This window comes from Balaenoptera musculus, chromosome 21, assembly GCF_009873245.2.
Source record: "Balaenoptera musculus isolate JJ_BM4_2016_0621 chromosome 21, mBalMus1.pri.v3, whole genome shotgun sequence".
In the NCBI taxonomy this organism is placed as follows: Eukaryota; Metazoa; Chordata; class Mammalia; order Artiodactyla; family Balaenopteridae; genus Balaenoptera; species Balaenoptera musculus.
In genome coordinates, this window is record NC_045805.1 from 35291249 (window position 1) to 35316815 (window position 25567).

The window sequence follows — 25567 nt, forward strand, 5'->3', positions numbered from 1 at the left end:
CATTGCAACAAAGAGTAGCCCCCGCTTGCCGCAACTAGAGAAAGCCCAAGTGCAGCAATGAAGACCCAATGCAGCCAAAAATAAATAAAGAAAAAGAAAAAGAAGATGGCCATGCTGGGTCTCTCTGTGAATCTATACCCATATCCAGGTATCTATGTATCTATAGTATATTAAGTGACAGAGTCCTGGTTCTGGCAACATGGGCATTTGAACTAAAATAAGCTCCATCCCATCTACAAACATAAAATATAACAAAGATTGTAAACACACAGCCAATATTGAAAAAACAAATGGACTTTCTTCAATTATCAGCAACAGCAGAAAGGTCTTGGGCAGGGTGAGAGGCTTACAAGCTGCCTCGGGTGGCCCCCGAGACATCAACCTGAATACAGGTCCAAAAGAGTGAGGTTTTAATGCTCCAAGAAGGGCATTTTGATGTGGTCTTAGGCTCTGCAAAGGAGGGAGCTGAAACTGGGAAATACCTTATATAGCTAAGTCCCTAGAAAGAAGTTCTAGAAAAACTCTACTAGTAGCTTGTTCCTTGAAAGGGTTCTGATTTTGGAATAAAAATCAAATAAATGAACAACAACAGAAATTCTTCCGTGAGAATGAAAATCCAATCCTGAAACCCTCGCAAAGTATAGAGTCCTCATTTATGGGCTCATAACCCGTATAATTAACACAAAAGTGGTTTCCAGATCATTGAAACCCATGGAACACTTGGCAAAAGAAAATGCAAAACAAGTCTGTAGGGACATTTTCCTACCAAGCTCATGGGACACCCACAGAAACAAACAACTTCAGTTGAAGATGAGCTCATGGTGAAAAGTTACAAACCACAAAAGAAAATGAATCATCATAAGGAAATTATGTGCTCCCCACCAAATTGAAATATTAGAAAGACACTATATAATACTATGTTTAAATCATTAAAAAGTTAAAAAGAGGGAATAGAAGCCGTATGGAAGATCAGGCACTAAAGAAAGGAGAATCAAAACAGAACTAAAAATGAAGCATGTAGTTATTGAAGTTAAAAATTCAAAATATGGGTTAAATAACAAATCAGATACAATGGAAGAGAAGAATGACCTGAGGACATACCCCAGAATTCAGAGAGAAAATGATTCTAAGAGGTAAATGACAGTGAGTTTAACAGCATATTCAAGTTTACACTTAGATACACAGCACTTACTTTCGGTAGGTGCTGTACTGTGTTCTCTACAAATATCATCTCACTTAATCCTCGTAACAATCTTATGATCTAGCTTCACTTATTTTCACTTCAGTTATTATCAACTCATGGCTGTTCCCAGTCCATTCTTCACTAACCCCACACGCCCCAGTGGCCGAGTGCTCTAGTCCCAGCATGTCTACAAACACTCTTCCATTCTGAGCCTCGCAGCAATCCCGCAAGGGGAAGGGCAGGAATTACCCTCTGTGTTAGGCAGACGGGGAAGTGGAGACACAGAGTTCAGGAAACTTGCCTCCGTCCATGCAGTCATTTAGTGACTTCAGGACTCGCACGGCCTTCTGCCTTGGTCTGTTGCTCGTGTCACCTTGTAACGTTATCCTAAAATGGTGATGGTGGAAACCCCAGCATGATGGGGTCCCCAGGAGTTTCCTGTTTCTTCTTGGTCTGTACCACTTTCTTCACCCAAATAGCACAAGATCTCTGAGGTCTTGAGGTCTATAAAAATGCAAGGAAATTCCACGAACTCCGAATCCCCAAACGCCACCTTCTGGGTGAAGACTCCTCTCCCCCTACTTCCCCGTCTCTCCCTTTCCAGGGAAGACTTGTCACCCTTCCCTCCGTGCTCTGACATCCCTTTGCACAGGACTTTACTAAAAGTTTTCACTTCATGTTACAGTTAGCTGTTATAGGTCTGTCTCTCCAGCTAGAATGAGTGCCTTAATGGTGGGTCTATATCTTCTTCTATTAGGGCCCTGGCCCCTCAAGTTAATAATCTGGAGCAAGTTTAAGAAAGGGACTTTTACAAAGATGGGACCAGGATTTAAGAAAAATAAAGAAATCACACAGTATCTTTCCTTCCCCCCCACCCCACCCATGGATTTACACACACACACCCCCAGACCTGACCCATTACTGGAACCCTTCCGGAACAGAAAGCCATATGGGCACAGCTGCCGACGGGAGCCGACCCTAACCAGGAGCCAGAAGGCAAGGGTCAGCCTCCCAGGGCAGAGCGGGGAGGGCAGGGCAGAGAGCAGGACAAATGGAGGACGTGCCCAAATCTGTGCATTCCCAGCATGTAGCAGGGCGCTCAGCACACAGCCGGTGGACAGAAATACTTTTGATTGAATTACTGAATCTTAGATATTCCTCACTGATATACCCTAGAACGGTAGAAAACATTTTTAGCGTTGCTACAGCGTAGTGATCACAGTTTAAACCAGAGAAGTACCAAACATATGATCAAAGTGTAAAGTGTTATGTTGTCATAATGAACTCAGGTTTCTAAACCAAAACCTAAAACTCATTGTTCTATTTAAGAATATTATAGCCAAGGTATATAGTGCTGTATGAGTATGAAGTTATAATCCTTCCCTACTAAATGGATTCCAATAAGGATCCTGTACACTCCTTAGTATTAGAAAAATACATTTTTTGTTCTACTTTTCTTGCCCAAATGCTGAAGCTCCTCAGGCTGCTGGGTAATTAAATCACTGTGAGAGTTAGAATGACAAACGCCACCACTTATGACAAACATGCCCAAATGCCTCAGCTTCACCACCTCTGAAGAAAGCAGAGAGTGGGTCCAGAACTCCCCAAACAGGTACTGTGGGTCCTCTGGTTTCCAAAGCTCTTTTCACTAGCAGTCAGATTCTCTGCTTTTATAAGTATGTCCGTGTGGTAACTTTTGCAACATGAAATCCTTACTTTAAAGGCCACTCAGTACGCATTTCTCTAACTGACTATTTAACAAAAACGCCCTGAAGGGTTTGCATCACACACCCAAACACCTGGCACATCTGAAGTTGATAAACCGAGATTGTGGCTCCAACTGCAAACTCACCAGCGACCACCAATTTGCTGAAAATGAATAGCTTAAGCCATTATTCACCCAGGGCAGTTGGTCCAGGACTTGTTGCCCAGTGTGGTCACTGGTAGTCCCCGCTCCCTTTCTCAGAAGTGTTCTGATTGGTCCATAAGTTATATGGTTGTCCTACTTAAGACCCACGATCAGTCTGCTCTTCAAGACTCTCGGTATGTAGATGACAACGCTCAAGCAGCACCTTCGCTGACATTAAAATCTCAATGTCTGTGCTGTCATCTGTCAGTTCATTGCCATGCTGTATTAACTTCCTGCAGCTGCTGTAACAAAGTATCACAGACTTGGTGGCTTAACACAGCAGACATTTGTTCGCTCACCGTTCTGGTGCCTAGGAGTCCAAAATCAGGGTGCGGGCTGGTGTGCACCTCTTCTAAAGCTCTGAGGGGAGCCCATCCTTCCCTTCTCCAGCTCCCCCTGGCAGCAGGAGCCCTCGTGTTCCCGGCTGTCGCCACCTCACTCCCGTCTCTGCTTCTTCCCCTTGCGGTTTCCCCCTTCTGTCTATGTTAAGCTCCCGGTCTCATCCTTATAAGGATGCCTGCCATTGGAGCTATGTCCTACCAGGGTAATAATACAGGATGAGCTCTTCATCTCGAAATCCTTAACTACATCTGCAAAGACTTTGTTTTGTTGTTTTTTTCAAGTAATGTCACATTCACAGGTCCCAGGGGTCAGGACTTGGACAGAACTTTTGGGGGCCACCATTCAACCCACTACACATATTAACTGAAGCTTACATTTTCTAATTATATTTTTGAAAGTGTGGGATTTCTGTGCTACATTTTTAAAGATCCTGTTGAGTCACTTACACTTGACATAATTATATCCCAGATGTCCCCATTACAAATTAAAAACCAATTGAGGACAGCCTCACTGGCCCCTGCTCTCAGAAGTCTGCTTTCTATAACACTCTCCACGGCAGATGAGTCCAGTTTATTCAGAGGGTCCATCACTGGGACTAGGGTGACGGGACTGAGGCACTTGCCTAGGGCACAAAATTTAAGCGAGTGCCAAAAATCTCAGTGATCAAGATAAGTAATCTACTAGATATTAGGTACTGTGTGTCTAATATATTAGATAGACATTACTTATCTTGATCATTGAGGTCTCTGGCAGGTAGGTACCAGTTAATGGTAGGTACCATTAACTATTAATATAAGTATTATGATTCTTATTGTGTAAGTAGTACTATCCTGTGGTGTGTAATACTATGTACCCAAATCTTCATGAGAGCTGGCATATTATAGAACTTTGCAGCTATTAAATAATTTTCAGTCATAATCCCATTTGATCCTTAGAAAAATACCTTAAAATCCACCTCTACATAAAGTTTTCTCCATTGTTTCCAATCTCTTTCTTCTCTGAACCACCATAGAATTTTATTTGTCTCTATTTGTCCCCCAACCCCTGCCATCCCCTCAACACACACACACACACACACAAGTAAGTAAGCATGCAAGGTGAGAGCCCTATTGGCCTCAGCCTAGGCTCTACATCTTCAGCTATTTTCCTTTGTAAGAGCGGGCATAGCTCCCGTGTTTGCAGTGTTCTCTAATAATGAATGTACAAAATCTGCTCTTTCCTTTCCACTCTCAGTATTTCTCAGCATCATAATCTGCATCTCCCATAAATAAACACAGAATGTAAATGTTTCGGAGGGTTAAGTTTCCTCAGTCCCTTCCCTGTCCCTCACCACCAGCCTGCCCCACAGTCTTTTCCAATCCTAGAGCCCAGAGAAGAAACAACAGACTTTCTAATTTTCCCTTTTTGGCCATCAAACCAGTGGACACCAGGTTTTTTCTTGATGGAAGAGGTAACTTTAAATCAACTCGGGACCTCACGCTCATCTCATGAGATGTTTCTTTCTATTGGAAACATGTAGTGTGTTACCACCACTGTATCTCATTCCGACAAGTCACTCTCAAACTTCTCAAGATCACAAGCCACCATCCTGAAAGGCTGGCCCTACCGGCAGTATCTTCCAAGTTAAGTCAGCAGGATCTGAGAAACCTGGCCCCGACGACCTCAGCCCCTGGTCCTCACCCGGAGCCCTTCTCCAAAACATCACTTCTGGAGAATTCCAGCCTGTTCTGACATTGCCTTCCTTCACTTTGGAGAGTTCTCAGGGCTTATGGGATCTCTCCCCAAAGAGTCTTGGTCTGCATCTCTGAGCCTAACTCAGAGCCCCTCTCTCACGAGAGTGCAAGAGCTGTCCTTCTCAAGCAGGTGGTGTGCCACATGCATCTAAGCAGCCCGGGGAGGCCCCACGACCCCCAGCGAGTCTCAGGAGAGACCTTCCACTGCTCAGGGTTTGCTCAGCTTCACTGTCAGGACAGAACAGAACTTCATGGTTGGTCTCCTTCCTGAGCAATCACTCCTTCAAAGTCACTGTTTGGGTGTGAAGTCAAGACAGAACAAGGCAGCAAATTGTGTGGAGACAACTGAAATATTTTATGGGTTGTTTATGTGGTTCCAAATAGGAATGCTTAAGAAAGAAAGAGAATTTCCTGACTTGACTTTTTACTTCAAGCCCCAATATGTGAGTCTAGTGGCTATTAGCTCTTCATTAATAGCTCATTAATAGATTGAATCCATGTTATTTCTGTTTTCAACTTGATTTGCTTATTGGTCTTTAGTCTTAGCACTCTCAAAGGACATTGTTTTTAAATAGCTGAAAAACTATAGCCTTTGGAGCTTGTAAAGAAAAATAATTTATCCTTTTGTCATGCCCAAGAAATTTTGTTATGTATATAAACAGCTCATACAACTCAACATCAAAAAAACAAACAACCCAATTAAAAAATAGGCAGAAGACCTGAATAGACATTTTTCCAAAGAAGATATGCAAATGACCAACAGGCACATGAAAAGATGCTCAACATCACTAATCATCAGAGAAATGCAAACCAAAACTACAATGAGATATCAGCTCACAACTGTCAGAATGGCTATCATCAAAAAGAACACAAATAACAAATGTTGGCAAGGATGTGAGAATAGGGAACTCCTGTACACTATAGGTGGGAATGCAAATTGGTGCAGCCACTGTGGAAAACAGTATGTAGATTTCTCAAAATACTAAAAATAGAACTACCATCTGACCCAGCAATTCTACTCCTGGGTATATATCTGAAAAAAAAATGAAAACACTAATTAGAAAAGATACATGCACCCCAATGTTTATAGCAGCATTATTTATAATTGCCAAAATATGGAAGCAACCTAACTGCCCATCAACCCATCAACAGATGAATATATACACACACATACACACACACACACACACACACATACACAATGGAATAAAGTCGGCCATAAAAAACAACAAAATTTTGCCTTTTGCAACAACATGGATAGACTTGGAGGGCATTATGCTAAGTGAAATAAGTCAGACAGAGAAAGAAAAATACTGTATGATATCACTTATATGTGGAATCAAAAAATAAAACAAACTAGTAAATATAATAAAAAAAGAAACTGACTCACAGACATAGAGAACAAACTAGCGGTTGCCAGCGGGGAGAGAGAAAGGGGGATATAGAAGTAGAGGATTAAGAGGTACAAACTATTATATGTAACATAAATAAGCTACAGGGATATATTGTACAACACAGGAGATATTTTATAATAACTATAAATGGAGTATAATTTTTAAAAATTGTGAATCACTATGTTGTACACTTGTAACTCATTTAATATTATACATCAACTATACTTCAATTTTTAAAATTTGTTTTTAACTAAAAAAAAAGAAATCTGTTTTGTGTAAAGAAGATAGAGTCAACTAATTACTCTTCTCAAATGTTAATTGTGGTACCAGTACTTGGTCACTTGGGATCTTTGTATAATAATCATAGGCTTTGATGTAGGCTACAGTATTTATGTACTGTAACGTAAATATAAATTACATTTGTATTAGAGAATTTCCTGCACAGCTACTCTGAAGTTAATGAATCTGTGCAATACATTAAAATAAAAAAAGAAATTTTGTTACCATGTGGTTTACTAAATAAACCATTGGGTTGAGAACAATTATAAAAATACACTCATATTCTTTCAGTTTCTGCATCATTAAACTAGTAAGACAGAGGGATAATCAACCAATCAATAATTTAACACCTACTAAAAATATGAGGCAATATCTATTATCAATTATCATAGAGAACAGTCACTCATAAGCTAAAATCACAGATAACATTAAAAGTCATATATTTATTGGCTTTTGCATATAATGCTTGTAGATCATTTATTTTTAAAGTTATATTTTGGAGAGACTAGTATTGAATTACATTATTTGAGCACATAAAGTTGGGCAATAAAGAAAGTGACCTGAGAATTTGTTGGGAACCAGAGGAGACTTCAGTTTGAGACTGAGAAAAAAGAAAATATGAAAAAAACAAAAATAAAAACCATGAGACTGAATAACCTGGAAAACATAATTGAGAATAGGTCTATTCTAGTCACGGCTATAAGATAAAGGGACAGTTTCTCATGTGCAGTTGGGATAACCAGTGTAAGACTTGGTAGTCATTTTCTCTGTCAGAAGAGGAAGAATTAGGAAAGAGAACAAGAGACCAAAGTGAAGGGAAGGGAAGAGGCTCCAGCTGGGAGGACTTCCTCGGCTCTCTTCGCCTCTTCCTGGTGGCAATCGTTACCTTTCCACTCAGTTCCCACTGCAAAGGGAAGGGAGGCAGGTCGAGAAAGAACACACCTGACAGTTGGAACCAGATGTAATACTGCTCATTTGTTTCCCGGAGACGACTTTGTTAACATAGACCCAGGCCCACCTGTAGGGCTGCACGTTCTCTTAGACTCAGGCTACAGGCCAAAGGACACCAAGCGTTCCAAAAGAAAAATATTTAGGCACATCCACTGCTGTGTGCATTTAACACTCAGACCAACGCCACTGCTGCTCATCAGCCCCTGTGGAGCTAGTGTGCCCTGGGAGCACGGCCCCCAGGCCCTCATCCTCCTGCTCTGCTGCAGGTGCCCTCAGCCACCCAGGGCTCAGTTGTGGGGTCATGGCTCACTTCCTTTATGGTGTCTGAGCTGGGCTTGGACAGCCCCACCATCAATTACCTCTTCTGGCACTTGGTTTTAGCAAAGTTGAAACATCGTGTGGAGGTTATTAAAAGAGAAAACTGACGCTCTGAGGATTCCACAAAAGCCATACATAACTAAAACTTAAAAAAAAAAAAAGTGAGGCCAAACCAAGAAGAGTACATTCTGGGGTACTCTTGTACCATTTCCTTGAACAGTGATGCAGGGAATCTGAGTCGGGTTTGAATTCCAAAGGCGAAATTTCCAGAGCATTACATGTAGTGCCCTGTCCCTTGGCCACAAGAGGAGGTAGTGATTCAAGCTTGTTAGGGGTGGAGGGCAGTGAATGAAATATTATCATGTCAAAAGGCCAGTGGGACTGCTGATTAGACAGGCTTTCTATGTAAATGGATCCAGCCTCAACAGTAACTGCCTGACACAAAATCTATGGTCTGTTTGCAAAGGCAAAAACAGAGAGAGATGACCCATAGCAGCAAATCACTGAGAAAAAGGTGATTTGGCTTCTTTGTCCCAGGTGTTTTGTATGTGCTGTGTTACACTTTTGAGGTCACAGGAGATAGTAGGTTTTTAAAAATATAACTTTTCTCAATATGTATTCCTCTGCAAAAATTTCAGTCCCTGGGGCTTCCCTGGCAGCACAGTGGTTGAGAATCTGCCTTCCAATGCAGGGGACACAGGTTCGAGCCCTGGTCTGGGAGGATCCCACATGCCACGGAGCAACTGGGCCCGTGAGCCACAGCTACTGAGCCTGCGAGTCTGGAACCTGTGCTCTGCAACAAGAGAGGCCGCAATAGAGAGAGGCCCGTGCACCACGATGAAGAACACAGCCAAAAATAAATAAATAAATAAATAAATTTTAAAAAAAAATTTCAGTCCCCAGGTAGAAGGACATGTGCTCACTCTCTCTTGTGAGAGAGTGAGCACCGGAATCACAGCTAACTGCTGAATCACAGCTAACTGCTGAACAATCATCGACATGAAGACACTGGAACTCACCAAAAAAAGATACCCCACATCCAAAGACAAAGGAGAAGCTGCAATGAGACGGTAGGAGGGGCACAATCACAATAAAATCAAATCCCATGACTTCTGGGTGGGTGACTCACAAACTGGAGAACACTTGTGCAACAGAAGTCCACCCACTGGAGTGAAGGTTCTGAGCCCCACATCAGGCTTCCCAACCAGGGGGTCCGGCAAGGGGAGGAGGAATTCCTAGAGAATCAGACTTTGAAGGCTAGTGGGATTTGATTGCAGGACTTTGATAGGATTGGGGGAAACAGAGACTCCACTCTTGGAGGGCACACACAAAGTAGTGTGCACATTGGGGCCCAGGGGAAGGAGCAGTGACCCCATAGGAGACTGAACCAGACCTACCGGCTAGTGTTGGAGGGTCTCCTGCAGAGGCAGGGGGTGGCTGTGTCTCACTGTGAGGACAAGCACACTGGAAGAAGTTCTGGGAAGTACTTCTTGGCATGAGCCCTCCCAGAGTCCTCCATTAGCCCCCCCAAAGAGCCTGTAGCCTCCAGCGCTGGGTTGCCTCAGGCCAAACAACCAACAGGGAGGGAACCCAAACCCACCCATCAGCAGACAAGCAGATAAAAGTTTTACTGAGCTCTGCCCACCAGAGCAACACCCAGCTCTACCCACCACCAGTCCCTCCCCTCAGGAAGCTTGCACAAGCCTCTTAGATAACCTCATCCACCAGAGGGAGGACAGCAGAAGCAAGAAAAATTACAGTCCTGCAGCCTGTGGAACAAAAACCACATTTACAGAAAGACAGACAAGATGAAAAGGCAGAGGGCTATGTACCAGATGAAGGAACAAGATAAAATGCCAGAAAAACAACTAAGTGAAGTGGAGATAAGAAACATTCCAGAAAAAGAATTCAGAATAATGAGAGTGAAGATGATCCAGGAACTCGGAAAAAGAATGGAGGCAAAGATCGAGAAGATGCAGGAAATATTTAACAAAGACCTAGAAGAATTAAAGAACAAAGACCTAGAAGAATTAAAGAACAAACAAATAGAGATGAACAATACAATAACTGAAATGAAAAATACATAGAAGGAATCAATAGCAGAATAACTGAGGCAGAAGAACGGATAAGTGACCTGGAAGACAGAATGGTGGAATTCACTGCCACGGAACAGAATAAAGAAAAAAGAATGCAAAGAAATGAAGACAGACTAAGAGACCTCTGGGACAACATTAAACACAACAACACTTGCATCATAGGGGTCCCAGAAAGAGAAGAGAGAGAGGAAGGACCTGAGAAAATATTTGAAGAGATTATAGTCGAAAACTTCCCTAATATGGGAAAGGAAATAGCCACCCAAGTCCAGGAAGCGCAGAGAGTCCCAGGCAGAATAAACCCAAGTGGAAACACACCGAGACACATAGTAATCAAATTGACAAAAATTAAAGACAAAGAAAAATTATTGAAAGCAACAAGGGAAAAATGACAAATAACATACAAGGGAACTCCCATAAGGTTAACGGCTGATTTCTCAGCAGAAACTCTACAAGTCAGAAGGGAGTGCCATGATCTATTTAAAGTGATGAAAGGGAAAAACCCACAACCAAGATTACTCTACCCGGCAAGGATCACATTCAGATTTAACAGAGAAATCAAAAGCTTTACAGACAAGCAAAAGCTAAGAGAATTCAGCACCACCAAACCAGCTCTACAACAAATGCTAAAGGAACTTCTCTAAGTGGGAAACATAAGAGAAGAAAAGGACCTACAAAAACAAACCCATAACAATTAAGAAAATGGTCATAGGAACACACATATCGATAATTACCTTAAACGTGAATGGATTAAATGCTCCAACCAAAAGACACAGGCTCGTTGAATGGATACAAAAACAAGACCCATTATATATGCTGTCTACAAGAGATCCACTTCAGACCTAGGGACACATACAGACTGAAAATGAGGGGATGGAAAAAGATATTCCATGCAAATGGAAACCAAAAGAAAGCTGGAGTAGCAATACTCATATCAGATAAAATGGACTTTAAAAGAAAGAATGTTACAAGAGACAAGGAAGGACACTACATAATGATCAAGGGATCAATCCAAGAAGAAGATAGAACAATTATAAATATATATGCACCCAACATAGGAACACCTCAATACATAAGGCAACTGCTAACAGCTATAAAAGAGGAAATCGACAGTAACACAATAATAGTGGGGGACTTTAACACCTCACTTACACCAATGGACAGATCATCCAAACTTAAAATTAATAAGGAAACACAAGCTTTAAATGACACAGTAGACCAGATAGATTTAATTGATATTTATAGGACATTCCATACAAAAACAACAGAATACACTTTCTTCTCAAGTGCACATGGAACATTCTCCAGGATAGATCACATCTTGGGTCACTAATCAAGCCTCAGTAAATTTAAGAAAATTGAAATCATATCAAACATCTTTTCTGATCCCAACGCTTTGAGATTAGAAATCAATTACAGGGAAAATAATGTAAAAAACACAAAACACATGGAGGCTAAACAATACACTACTAAATAAGCAAGAGATCACTGAAGAAATCAAAGAGGAAATCAAAAAATACCTAGAGACAAATTACAACAAAAACACGACAATTCAAAACCTGTGGGATGCAGCAAAAGCAGTTCTAAGAGGGAAGTTTATAGCAATACAAGCCTACCTCAAGAAACAAGAAAAATCTCAAATAAACAGTCTAACCTTACACTTAAAGGAACTAGAGAAAAAAGAAAAAACCCAAATTTAGTAGAAGGAAACAAATCAAAAAGATCAGAGCAGAAATAAATGAAATAGAAACAAAGGAAACAATAGCAAAGATCAATAAAACTAAAAGCTGGTTCCTTGAGAAAATAAACAAAAGTGATAAACCATTAGCCAGACTCATCAAGAAAAAAAGGGAGAAGACTCAAATCAATAAAATTATAAATGAAAAAGGAGAAGTTACAACAGACGCCGCAGAAATACAAAGCATCCTAAGAGACTACTACTAGCAACTCTATGCCAATAAAATGGACAACCTGGAAGAAATGGACAGATACTTAGAAAGGTATAACCTTCCAAGACTGAACCAGGAAGAAATAGAAAATATGAACAGACCAATCACAAGTAATGAAATTGAAACTGTGATTAAAAATCTTCCAACAAACAAAAGTCCAGGACCAGATGGCTTCACAGGCAAATTCTATCAAACATTTAGAGAAGAGCTAACACCCATCCTTCTTAAACTCTTCCAAACAATTGCAGAGGAAGGAACACTCTCAAACTCATTCTATGAGGCCACCATCACCCTGATACCAAAACCAGCCAAAGATACTACAAAAAAAGAAAATTACAGACCAATATCACTGATGAATATAGATGCAAAAATCCTCAAGAAAATACTAGCAAACAGAATCCAACAACACATTAAAAGGATCATACACCGTGATCAAGTGGGATTTATCCCAGGGATGCAAGGATTTTTCAATATATGTAAATCAATCAATGTGATACACCATATTAACAAATTGAAGAATAAAAACCATATGATCATCTCAATAGATGCAGAAAAAGCTTTTGACAAAATTCAACACCCATTTATGATAAAAACTCTCCAGTAGGTTTCCCTGGTGGTGCAGTAGTTAAGAATCTGCCTGCCAATGCAGGGGACACAGGTTCAAGCCCTGGCCTGGGAAGATCCCACATGCCGTGGAGCAACTAAGTCTGTGCACCACAACTACTGGGCCTGTGCTCAAGAGCCCACGAGCCACAACTAGTGAGTTCGTGTGTTGCAGCTACTGAACCCCGCATGCCTAGAGCCCATGCTCCACAGTAAGAGAAGCCACCACAATGAGAAGCTCGTGCACCACAACGAAGAGTAGCCCTGCTCGCTGCAACTAGAGAAAGCCCGTGCACAGCAATGAAGACCCAACACAGCGAAAAATAAATAAATAAATAAGTACGTAAGTAAGTAAGTAAATAAATAAATAAATTTATTAAAAAATAAAAAAAGAACTCTCCAGAAAGTGGGCATAGAGGGAACCTACCTCAACATAATAAAGGCCATATATGACAAACCCATGGCAAACATCATTCTCAATGGTGAAAAACTGAAAGCATTCCTCTAAGATCAGGAACAAGACAAGGCTGTCCACTCTCACCACTATTATTCAACATAGTTTTGGAAGTCCTAGCCACGGCAATCAGAGAAGAAAAAGAAATAAAAGGAATACAAATTGGAAAAGAAGAAGTAAAACTGTCACTGTTTGCAGATGACATGATACTATACATAGAGAATTCTAAAGATGCCACCAGAAAACTACTAGAGCTAATCAATGAATTTGGTAAAGTTGCAGGATACAAAATTAATGCACAGAAATCTCTTGCATTCCTGTACACTAATGATGAAAAACCTGAAAGAGAAATTAAGGAAACACTCCCATTTACCATTGCAACAAAAAGAATGAAATACCTAGGAATAAACCTACCTAAGGAGACAAAAGACCTGTATGCAGAAAACTATAAGACACTGATGAAAGAAATTAAAGATGATATAAACAGATGGAGAGATATACCATGTTCTTGGATTGGAAGAATCAATATTATGAAAATGACTATACTACCTAAAGCAATCTACAGATTCAATGCAATCCCTATCAAACTACCAATGGCATTTTTTACAGAACTAGAACAAAAAATCTTAAAATTTGTATGGAGACACAAAAGACCCCGAATAGCCAAAGCAGTCTTGAGAGAAAAAAACGGAGCTGGAGGAATCAGACTCCCTGCCTTCAGACTATACTACAAAGCTACAGTAATCAAGACAATATGGTACAGGCACAAAAACAGAACTATAGATCAATGGAACAGGATAGAAAGCCCAGAGATAAACCCACGCCCCTATGGTCAACTAATCTATGACAAAGGAGGCAAGGATATACAATGGAGAAAAGACAGCCTCTTCAATAAGTGGTGCTGGGAAAACTGGACAGCTACATGTAAAAGAATGAAATTAGAATGCTCCCTAACACCATACGCCAAAATAAACTCATAATGGATTAAAGACCTAAGTGTAAGACCAGACACTATAAAACTCTTAGAGGAAAACATAGGAAGAACACTCTTTGACATAAATCACAGCAAGATCTTTTTTTATCCACCTCCTAGAGTAATGGAAATAAAAACAAAAATAAACAAATGGGACCTAATAAAACTTCAAAGCTTTTGCACAGCAAAGGAAACTAAAAACAAGACAAAAATACAACCCTCAGAATGGGAGAAAATATTTGCAAACAGATCAATGGACAAAGGATTAATTTCCAAAATATACAAACAGCTCATGCAGCTCAATATTAAAAAAACAAACCACCCAATCAAAAAATGGGCAGAAGACCCAAATAGACATTTCTCTAAAGAAGACATACAGATGGCCAAGAAGCACATGAAAAGCTGCTCAACATCACTAATTATTAGAGAAATGCAAATCAAAACTACAACGAGGTATCACCTCACACCAGTTAGAATGGGCATCATTAGAAAATCTACAAACAACAAATGCTGGAGAGGGTGTGGAGAAAAGGGAACCCTCTTGCACTGTTGGTGGGAATGTAAATGGATACAGCTACTATGGAGAACAGTATGGAGGTTCCTTAAGAAACTAAAAATAGAATTACCATATGACCCAGCAATCCCACTACTGGGCATATACCCAGAGAAAACCGTAATTCAAAAAGACACATGCACCCGAATGTTCATTGCAGCACTATTTACAATAGCCAGGTCATGGAAGCAACCTAAATGCCCATCGACAGACGAATGGATAAAGAAGATGTGGTACATATATACAATGGAATATTACTCGGCCATAAAAAGGAACGAAATTGGGTCATTTGTAGAGACGTGGATGGATGTAGAGACTGTCATACAGAGTGAAGTAAGTCAGAAATAGAAAAACAAATATCGTATATTAACGCATATACGTGGAACCTAGAAAATGGTACAGATGAACCGGTTTGCTGTACAGAAATAGAGACACAGATGTAGAGAACAAACATATGGACACCAGGGGCGAAAGTAGCAGGGGGTGGTGGTGGTGGTGTGATGAATTGGGAGATTGGGATTGACATATATACACTAATATGTATAAAATAGATAACTAATAAGATCCTGCTGTATAAAAAAATAAATAAAATAAAATTCAAAAAAATAATTTCAGTCCCCATAGTAATTTTTCAGGTTTTCTTGCATATGCAGAGAGTGAAATAAAACAGATTTCCATGCCCATGTGTAATGATCATACTGGCACTTGGTAACCTAAGCAGTGGTTCTCAAAGCGCGGTCTCACTACAAGCAGCAGTAGCACCACCTGGGAACCAGTTAGGAATGCAGATTTGGGGCATCACCAGAACCCCTGACTCAGAAGCCCTGCAGGTGGAGCCCAGCCATCTACACGAGCAAGCCCTCCAGGCGATCCTGACACAAGGCAAAGTTTGAGGAAAACCTTGTCATTGTTTATTACTGATTACCATGACATCATTATAAACTAAGCAAAAGGAAGCCACGGAGTTGCACATTTTGGGGTCTGTTCTCACATCTGCTATTCAGCAAGATAGATAATTTTGGAATTGCTGTGTCCACATGTATCTCAAACATAAATCCTGGACTCATTCCACTGAAAATGGAATTCTGAAACAATAGATTTCCTGCTGTTTGCCTTTCAGCTTCTGCAGAGACATTAGATCCCAAAAAAAACCTTTGCAGCTGAGTTGCCAACATTGAGGATTATTCTAAAGGATGGATGTTACGCGGTTTCAGATGCTGGATGGCACTTCATTGTCCTGGGCAGTAACTGGCCAGGGCTCTGACTCCAAAAAGAAACGTGAAGCAAAACTCAACACAGGAACAAATCGCAGCTTTTTTTTTTGTTTTGGCCGCGCTACACGGCTTGTGGGATCCTAGCTCCCCAACCAGGGATAGAACACGAACCCTGGCAGTGAAAGCACCGAGGCATAACCACTGGACCACCAGGGAATTCCGCAGCCTTTTGTTTGCATATAAATGGATGGGAATATTTGGGATACTGAAGGGAAGAACAGCGAAGTACAGTATCATTATTGTGACCAACCTCTTCCCCCCAGGTCACTTCCATTTTAAATTAAAGCCGCTTTTTATTCCAGGGTAAACACTTGAAATTGTCTGGAATATGCAAAAGTGGAAAATAAGGTAAAGAAAAGGAGGAGTCTTCTGATAAACATTTCCAACCTCACAGTGTACCTGTGGATAAGTGCTCCGTGGAAAATTATCAAGTGTTCACATCCCTCTAAAAATTAGGTCTAAAAAAAAGAAAACCAAAGGACTGTTTGGAGCCTGATAAAATGAGTATCTTTACTTCCTCCCAAAACCGGTACATTGGAGTTTTAACGAGTGCTGGAAATAAGCTTTACTAAGACACGGGGTCAGTGTGGCTTTGAGTTTTGAGACTCTGAAACTCTCAGCCACCTCCCTGGGCGGGGGGTTTGGGGGGCCCAGGTGTGTGTCCCCTTTCCCGATACCTCGAGGGCAGGAAGGGTCTTGGCATCCCAGCGCCACCCTGACAGCTTCTCTGCTTCCCGTCTCCCTCAGGGCACAAAGCTCACATCTTACTTCAGGCTCCTTTGCTACTTTCAGTTCAGTATCTGCACGATTTCTGTCATCTGTGTCCTCTGATCTTCAGAAGAAAGATGAAAATGCAATTTTTAGGGGTTATTCATGGTTTCCAGTAAAATAGCCCATGAGCAGGAAGGAAGGAAGGGCAGAAAGGAAAAAAAGTGGAAGAGGAAGGAAGGCTTTGCTGAAAGGAGAAGTGAGCAAGTAACTACAGTCTCCGCCCAGAATCCGTAGCATGAATGGTCCAACTTTGGAGACTTTGCCTTTCAGGGACTACCCCAAGCCCACAGAAAGATTTCCCTGGACAGTTCTCAACGCCGTGGTGAAGGGGTGCTGTGTGCCTTGTAATAAGGACCACCGTTTCCTAAATAAAAGATACGCACTTGTGCCTCAAAACTATTTCACGCAGTGACTCTCCGCCGTGAGGGAGTGTGGGCCTCGCCTGCGGGAACCCGGGATACACTGAGGCACGTGGATGGGGCAGCAGAAACCTAAAGGGCCAGAAGCAAGAGCTGCTCTGAGTTTTAACATGTCCTCATAAAACCTTCTTTTGTTCTGACTCATGTCAATAGCCGGTACAGGACAGACAATGACCGAGGCCTTTGCCACTAAAAGTGACCTCCTTCCTTTATTAGGGCAAGGCAAGCAGGGAAACAAAAATGGCAACTTCTGAATTTGTGTCAGATATTTCGAAGCCTTCTCATGTCTCTAATACTCTAGGGAAGAAGAGAAATGGAACCAAGAGACGACCCATGCCTGGAAGTGTCACTGGAGAGAACACGCCAGGAGCACATGACCGAGCCCCTCTCCCCAGCCTCAGTGAAAATCGACCCCAGCAAAGGACCATGGTGTCACCTGAGGTTGGGACCAGAGAGGGAGGGGAAGAGCGCTCCATGATCCCCAGGGAGGAGGTGTCAGGAGGGAGGGCTGTCGAGAGGTCCACTCGAAGGACATTGTAAGGTGACCACTCAGAAGGACACTGGATTTGAGGTCACAGATGACCTTCGCTGTGACAATTCAGTCGAGCCGTGAGGACGGCAACCTCACCTCATTTATAGGCTGGGGGAGAGGAATAAATAGATGAGAGAAAGGAAGTAGGAAATTGATGAAATAAATCCCCAGGGAAGGTGGGAAAAGAGAAAAACCATTAGCAAAGATGAAAAGAGTTGGCTTTGGGGGGACATGAAGGATTTCTTTTCCTCTAAGGTAGGAGGGAGAGTAAGATGGGTAAGGAAGTGGACCAGACGAAAACTGAGGCACGAAGCTGCCCAATAGCTTCTGCTAAAAGAAATTTTCACATGTCGAGAGATAGGGAAGTTATTCTGGCTTATATACGAGCTAACTTAAATGTTATGCTAACTTAAATAGCCTGTTTGTGGCCTATCAAACATAGGTTGTACATCTGCTTTAATTATTAGAGAAAAGGGAACACTGACCAGAAGTAAAGACTGTCCAGGGCTTCCGGGTGGTGCAGTGATTAAGAATCCGCCTGCCAATGCAGGGGACACAGGTTCGAGCCCTTTCCGGGTGGTGCAGTGATTAAGAATCCGCCTGCCAATGCAGGGGACACGGGTTCGAGCCCTGGGCCGGGAAGATCCCACATGCCGCGGAGCAACTAAGCCCGTGCGCCACAACTACTGAGCCTGCGCTCTAGAGCCCACGAGCCACAGCTACTGAGCCCGTGTGCCACAACTACTGAAGCCCACGCGCCTAGAGCCCATACTCCACAACAAGAGAAGCTACCTCAGTGAGAAGCTCGCGCACTGCAACGAAGACCCAACACAGACAAAAAAAAAAAAAAAAAGAATGTCCATATTAAAAATAAAGATTAAACGCGTCTCTTCCTGGGACACAAGTGCTGGTCCTCCCTGATGAGAAGACCCCCTTCCCAGGTGCCAAGGCCATGCTGACTTGCTGTGTATGTGCTGGCCTGTGTGACCTTTGTTTGTTTGTTTGTTTGCTTGTGTTTTGTTTAGTTTTGACCTTGAAGAAATATATCCCTGACTTGTTTAACGTTCTTTGTTCTGACGAGATATAAAACTGTGGTGGACACCCCGCTTCTCGGGAGCAGCTCCTCAGACTACTCTGGGAAGTGCGTGTCCAGGCCAGTCCTCAGTTTGACTCACGTAAAACTCTTTTCTATTGCTATTATTGTTTATTGATTACTTTTTTTTGACACTTCTTCTCTGAGTAGCCCAGGGAGCAGGTTCTCTGCAGACGTGCTCATGGGGATGGGACCAGGAGGAAACTGAGTTCATGTCACAAGCTCCAGAGATGCTATGGAAACTGGTTTTTAGGAACCAAATCTTAGGAAAAGGAAAAAAACCTTGCTATTTATTTAAAGCTTCTTCCTTCAATCACGACATTTCCTGGTAAAACGGCACTTAAAACGGGGAGAAAAGTGATGCTCAGGCCAGAGCAGAGTGACATTCACAGGCACCACTTTTTCTGAAAGAGAAACCACAGCTGATTGCGGCCTTAGGTCTGAACATGGGACATGGTTGTGTCAATTGCCCTCATAGGGACAAAGGGACATCAGCCAGGTGAGGTGATTATTACCTTCATTCTTGGACTCTTTCGGCAAGAACTGCTGAGGAAGCTTGTCATTGCCTCACCTCAGGTGTCCCTGGCCTGCTTGCTTGGCTTGAAAGGGGCAAGTGAGGAACCACATTTCCATCTCCTCCGAGGCTCTGGTTTCTGGATTCTGCCGGGGCAAGAGGAAAACGATGCGAACCTCAGTCGAGAGCCCAAGGAAATAAACAAGTCTCAGCAGAGCACCAGGTAACAGACACTGCTTTCTGATGCTTCCAACCACACTCAGAAAACACTAAGCTCCAAGAAGCTATTAAAAATAGGAAAATATTCAGCTTCCCATATAGATACTGACACACCATGTGCGACCACCCCTTATAAAATATTAAGCCTAAAATGTGCACTATCACAAAAGGTTTGAGTATACAAACACTTGCCTAGAACACTGATTATGTTTCCAGTGGAAAAGCTGCCACGAGGTAAAAAGTGATGCTTTAAGTTTGGGTACACAGGTGAGCTGGGTATACTGTTTAGCTAAGAAGTAATACACTTAGTCACAATTCAGCCAATTATTCTTTTCCAAAAATATAGTAAGAGAGGAAAAATGTTTACTAACTCATGTGTAACCAACATAAGCTGATACAGAGCAAGATTTAAAGAAACTCAAACACCCAGGTATATTTTGGTACTACATGAACTAGAATTCAAGTTTAACACTTCTAACTTTAAGGTAAGACTCACTGAGCCTTTTCTTAAAATCAGAAATTACCTAAGACATTATACACACAGAACAATCTCACTTGACAAGAAAGCTTATTGTTTTAGCTGTCAGGCCTTTAATTACTTCCTTATTCTAATTACTAGGACTTTATCTGTATCTATTTCCTAATTATCCCAGGAATGTAAATTCTCTGAATCTTCTTTTCTAGGAGAAGGTTACTTTTCTTCCTGTGTGTTCACTTCCTTATGGCTAACAGAAAAAAAGGAAAAAAAAAGAAAGAGAGAAAGAAAAAAAAACCATGGCGTACACTACTAACTTCCTTTGAATGTCTTTCTTATCTCCAAATTGTATGTTGCATTGAATAATTTCCTTGCTTAACCTTACAATGTTTAGTGCTGAGACTTCTTTTTAACTTTTGCAGTTTTATTGAGATGTAATTGACATACCATACACATTTAAGGTGTACAGCGTAATGATTTCATTTCATATACTGTGAAGTGATTAAGAGACTTAATCATTTCATATGATTAAGTGATTAAGTGAAGTGATTAAGAGACTTCCCAAACAGGTCAAACCTTTTCTTGTTTTCTGAACATTTTAAGATAAAACAACACCCAAAAAGTATTTTAAGCCAAGCTATTCAGTAGTTTTTAAAAATACTTATTTAGAAAAAATAATTTAAGCCATTTTGTTATACCTTCCGTTATTTCCCACCATCAAATTTGTTGACTATACCTATTTTACACATGAGTACATTCAGGCAAATTTACTCCCCTCTAAATTTATTTATCTATTGAGGCAAATTTATTTTTATCTCCAATCATTATTTAAAGTCCCTGCCTCATAAGATAGCTGTGAAAATTATATGATTAATGAAAATTAATTACATATAATGTAAAAACACTTAGGAAAGTGCTTACAAGTGAGCAAGGGCTATAAAAATGTTAGCTGCTATTACCATCATTTCAGGAGTGACTAAGAAAATAGTGATCACCTGTTCTGATAGTTGGCCTGTATTTTCTATCTAAGAAATCTATGAGTTTTTTTTCTTTTTTCAGAGAGCTATTTCAAAGCCAGATTTTTAAAGATATTAAACTCATTGTTTAAAGGTGAGCAGGATTTTGGTTAACCGAACATTTCCTGTTAAAACTTCGGACAAACGTATGTGGAATAGAACAGACTGCAAGGCTGTGAGCTACAGAGGGACTTTATGTGTGCCACTATCTCCTAAACAGATTTCTCAGTATCTGAATTATCAGCTTCTGCTGGTGTTTCAGCCAAAAGAACACGGTGAGGTCACGTTACTCGGGAGCTCACCTCAAGTACACACGGCGCCAGTAAAACTGTGTGAGTCATGGTTTGTTCTTTCATAACTGCTACAAAATATGAAGTTTTGTAAAGAATATAAAGTATTGCAGCATTTCCCCTTGCTGTGCTAAATTACACAGTCTTTAGAATGCAGGGAGTGGGCAGTGAAGCCTGTCATGAGTGGGCATCTCGGGGTTTAGTGTAAAAGTACATGTTTCAGTCAGACCACAGGCTCCCCGGGAGCACATCTAGGAAGAAACCAAACCACTTATAGAGGCCCGAAGATGTGGTCTCTCACCGCAATGGTGGGATTTTATTTCCTATGGAGGTGTACTGACGATACTCAGGTGTTTAAAAAGAAACCAACTAGGGAATTCCCTGGCGGTCCAGTGGTTAAGACTCCGCGCTCCCAGTGCAGGGGGTCCGGGTTCCATCCCTGGTCAGGGAACTAGATCCTGCGTGCTGCACCTAAGACCCACCACAGCCAAATAAATAAATAAATATAAAAAAAAAAAAAAAAAGACTCTGTGTTTATACTGCAGGGGACTTGGGTTCAATACCCAGTCAGGGAACTGAGATCCCACATGCCACACAGCCAAAAAAAAAAAAAAAAAAGAAACCAATTAAAGAGTTCACATAAATTCAAAGCAATTTCAATTTTTGAAAGAAATATATAAAATAACATAATCACTTTGCAAACTAAAACCAAATGATGCAGGACCTTACTTAAAAACAAAAAAACCCAAAAATCTAAAATATATTTAGAAAGGCAGAGAGCAGGAAGGAAAAGACAAAGGAGGCAGAAGAGGGTGAAGAAAAGAGAAGGAAAAAGGAGAGAAGAGGAAGTATAGCAAGAGAAAACTTTAGGAAAGTTATAACAGAGACAAGCGATACAAGATCATGATTAAAAGAGTTCCTTCTGCATTAAAGAAAAATAAGAAAATGATTTTCTATATCTATTTCAAATTCATTTTCTGATTAAATTCTGTAGTTTTTTTTTTTATTGCATCGGGTCACAGTTGTATGTAAAATCATAAAATGTGGATCACAGATAAGAGCATTTAGGGTGAATTTTTTATGTGTTTCATTTTTATTGGCTTTTACTTTGGCAGAAGTATAAATATGATTCTTATAATAATAAAGAAAAATCAGTGTGATCCAATTAAAGGAATCGAGGCAATACAGGAGGTTCCATTTGAGTTGGACCTCAACCTCCTGAACTGGAAAACATATATAAACTTATTAGTAAGGAAATTCTCAAGCATACACAAAGGTGGAGAGAATAGAATACCTTCATGGACTCATGGCCCAACTTCAACAATGATCAACACATTGCCAATCTCATTGCAGCCTTCTGCCACTAACACACACACACACACACGGGGGCAGAGAGGACGAGCTGATGTGTTTGTGTGTGCAGATACATAGTTTCTCAAAACTATCTAAAACCCAGCAAAGCCAGCATATTTAGGCACTTTTTGGAAATGCAAATTCTTAGTTCCACTGCAGACCCACTGCATCAGAATCTCTGGGGGGAGACTCAGTATTCTACGTTTTCCCAAGTTCTCCAGGTAATCCTGATGCACGCACACTCTGAGAAGCAATGTATGCAAGCAAATCCCACACATGAGGTCATGTGACCTGTAAACACTTCAATATGCATCTATAAGTGATATTATTGCATCAAACAGAAATGAGTAATTCCTTAATAACATCCAACCTGGGGTAGTCACCGGTCCCGATTGGCCCAGGTCAGTCTGGTTTATACCTGCTGTCTGGTAATAATTATTAAAACTACCCCTTTTCACTCTCAAAAGTGTCCCAACTAGGATGACACACTTTATGGTCACTATACTCACTCTCAGTCTAACCTTCATGCACTTGATATACAATTACTAGGTTCATTTGCTTCCTTTTGTATTGTTTTAAAGGTGCTTTTTAATTTCTTAAAATTATGTAAAACATTTTCATGTTTCTGAAGTAAAGGTTCATCTTGGTTCCCTCCACCCTAATTCCCCCCTCCCCAAAGGTAAACATTTTTTATTAGTTTTGTTTATTCTTCACTTGTTTCTTTTTGAAACTATGGGTGAACTCATATGCTGTTTCACTCTGTCCCTCTTTAACACTGTTCCATAGCTCAGGGTTTTAGGTACCACAGGGGGAGCTCCCTCCAGGGTGGGTGTACAGACCATTCGCATTCCTTTTACAGCTGCAGAGTGACCCTTTGTGTGAAAGTAACAGCATCCAATGCCTACTGACAGACATTTGGGTTTTTGACAATCTCTTGCCATTTCAAATAGCGCAGCAATAAGCAGCCACGTGCCTGTTGTCATGTCATAACTTTGCCTGCATGTCTCTGACACAGACTCCTAGAGATGGCACTGCAAAGTCAAAGGATGAGCGCACACATAACTTTGCTAGATATTGAGAAATGCCCCCCAGGGGTGCCAGCAGCTGGCACACCCACCAGCACTGGATGAGCGGGCCAGTTTCCCACCACCTTCTCTACAGGATGTGTTGTCTAACTTTGGGATGTTTGCCTACCTGGTAAGTGAGATGTGGTATCTCAGGGCAGTTTGCTTGTTAACTTATTTACGTACAATGTACATACAGAAGGGGTACCTATCAGAAGTGCAGAGATGGTAATTTTTCACAGACTGAGCACATCCTTATAATCAGCACACCAATGAAGAAACAGAAAAATTACTAGCACTGCAGAAGCCCCCTCGTGCTGACTTAGTGAGTTGCAATTTGCATTTCTCTTACTTTGAGCAAGGGTAAGCTTCCTTTCATATATTTAAAGGCCATTTGTATGTTTTTCTGTGGAACTTCCTGTTTCAATATTTTGCCAAATATTTTCCTACCAAATAGACTTCAGTATAATTTATAGGAAACCCACAAAGTTTTCAGGAGAATTGTGGTAGCAGAAAATAACATCAACTGGGACAGAAAAGCATAGAAATGTTATAAAATAAAGAGACCCCTTTGGACCCACAAACTTCTGTACACAAAAAGCAGGATGGGAAAACCACTGAGCTGCAAACATGGGCTACATTTTACTCCCAGGGAGGAATGAAGAGCCTGGAGGGCAGAGTCAAGAGCTGTCAGGAATTGTTCCTAGAGTCATAGGCCTGACCCCTAACCAAGAACCTGGCAGCACGTGCGGGACTGGATTTTAGAATTGCTGTGCTTCTCCTGTTACTGCCTTTTGAGTGGGAGCATCTATAGCGGTTATCCTATGCTGTCTCACTATTGCAGGCTGCACATGCAGAGGGCAGGTAAGTCCTCTCTAGCTTGCAAGACTTCAGATTGAGAGGAATATTACACAACGAGCTGTATGTGAAGAAATGCACTTGAGAAGCCTCAGCTGTACATAAGCTTGATGTAAATAACTTGATCCTGAACCTCAAGCCTGAGCCTGGTACCTTAATGCGCAAGATCTGGGGGTCTTCTGAGAGGGGATGAATGCATTTTGCATATGGAAGGGATGCAGATGACAGTAGCCAGAGGACAAACTGTAGCATATTGTATTTTCCAAAAATGGCCATGACGACACTCCTGACCCCCACATGCTCTTTCAGAACTTTTCAGCTCTCCCATCAAGAGATGGAGTCTATGTCTCCTCCACTTGATCTTGGGTGGGACTTGATGACTGTCTCAATGAATAGACTATGGAAGAAGTGACATAGGATGACTTCCAAGGCAAAGTCATTATAGGCAATATAATTTCTTCCTGTCTCTCTCTCTCAGGACACTAGGTTTTGGAGCCCTGCACCACACGTAAGAAGTCTGAGGCTGCCATGCTATGAGGACGCACAAACTTCTTTAGTCAAAAGCAGAGACCGTGTGAAGAGAGAAGCACCTGGCCAGTCCCCAGATGCTCCACACACAGCTAACCCCACTGCTGCCACCCTCACACTGACCACACCAGACACTATCAACCAGAGCTACTCAGCTGAGCCAACCCAAACTCCTGATCCACAAAATCCACGAGAAACACTACACAAGAGCCCTTGTTTTCAGACACGAAGTTTTGGGCACTAGATAGCTGGAACAGGTTTTGATCCCCGCTCGCAAAGTAAGAAAAAATCTAATTCTCTACTAAATTTAAACTAAACTAAAACAAAATGAAACACCCTCAGGAATGGTGGCTGAAAAACAGCTCAAATTTTAGAAATTCATTCTGGAGCACGAGAGATGTTGGTTAATTTAATACACATCATCTGT

The 25567-nt window shown here is 41.3% G+C and overlaps 1 long non-coding RNA gene across 2 annotated transcripts in view; it reads right to left on the reverse strand.

Moving 5' to 3' along the window:
* Positions 1–25567, reverse strand: part of LOC118888044 — a 113703-nt gene that overhangs the window by 76643 nt on the left and 11493 nt on the right. For both annotated transcript variants that reach the window (XR_005018229.1, XR_005018228.1), the window contains exon 3: positions 19339–19483. This is a non-coding gene — a long non-coding RNA (uncharacterized LOC118888044). The remainder of the gene's footprint in view (positions 1–19338; positions 19484–25567) is intronic.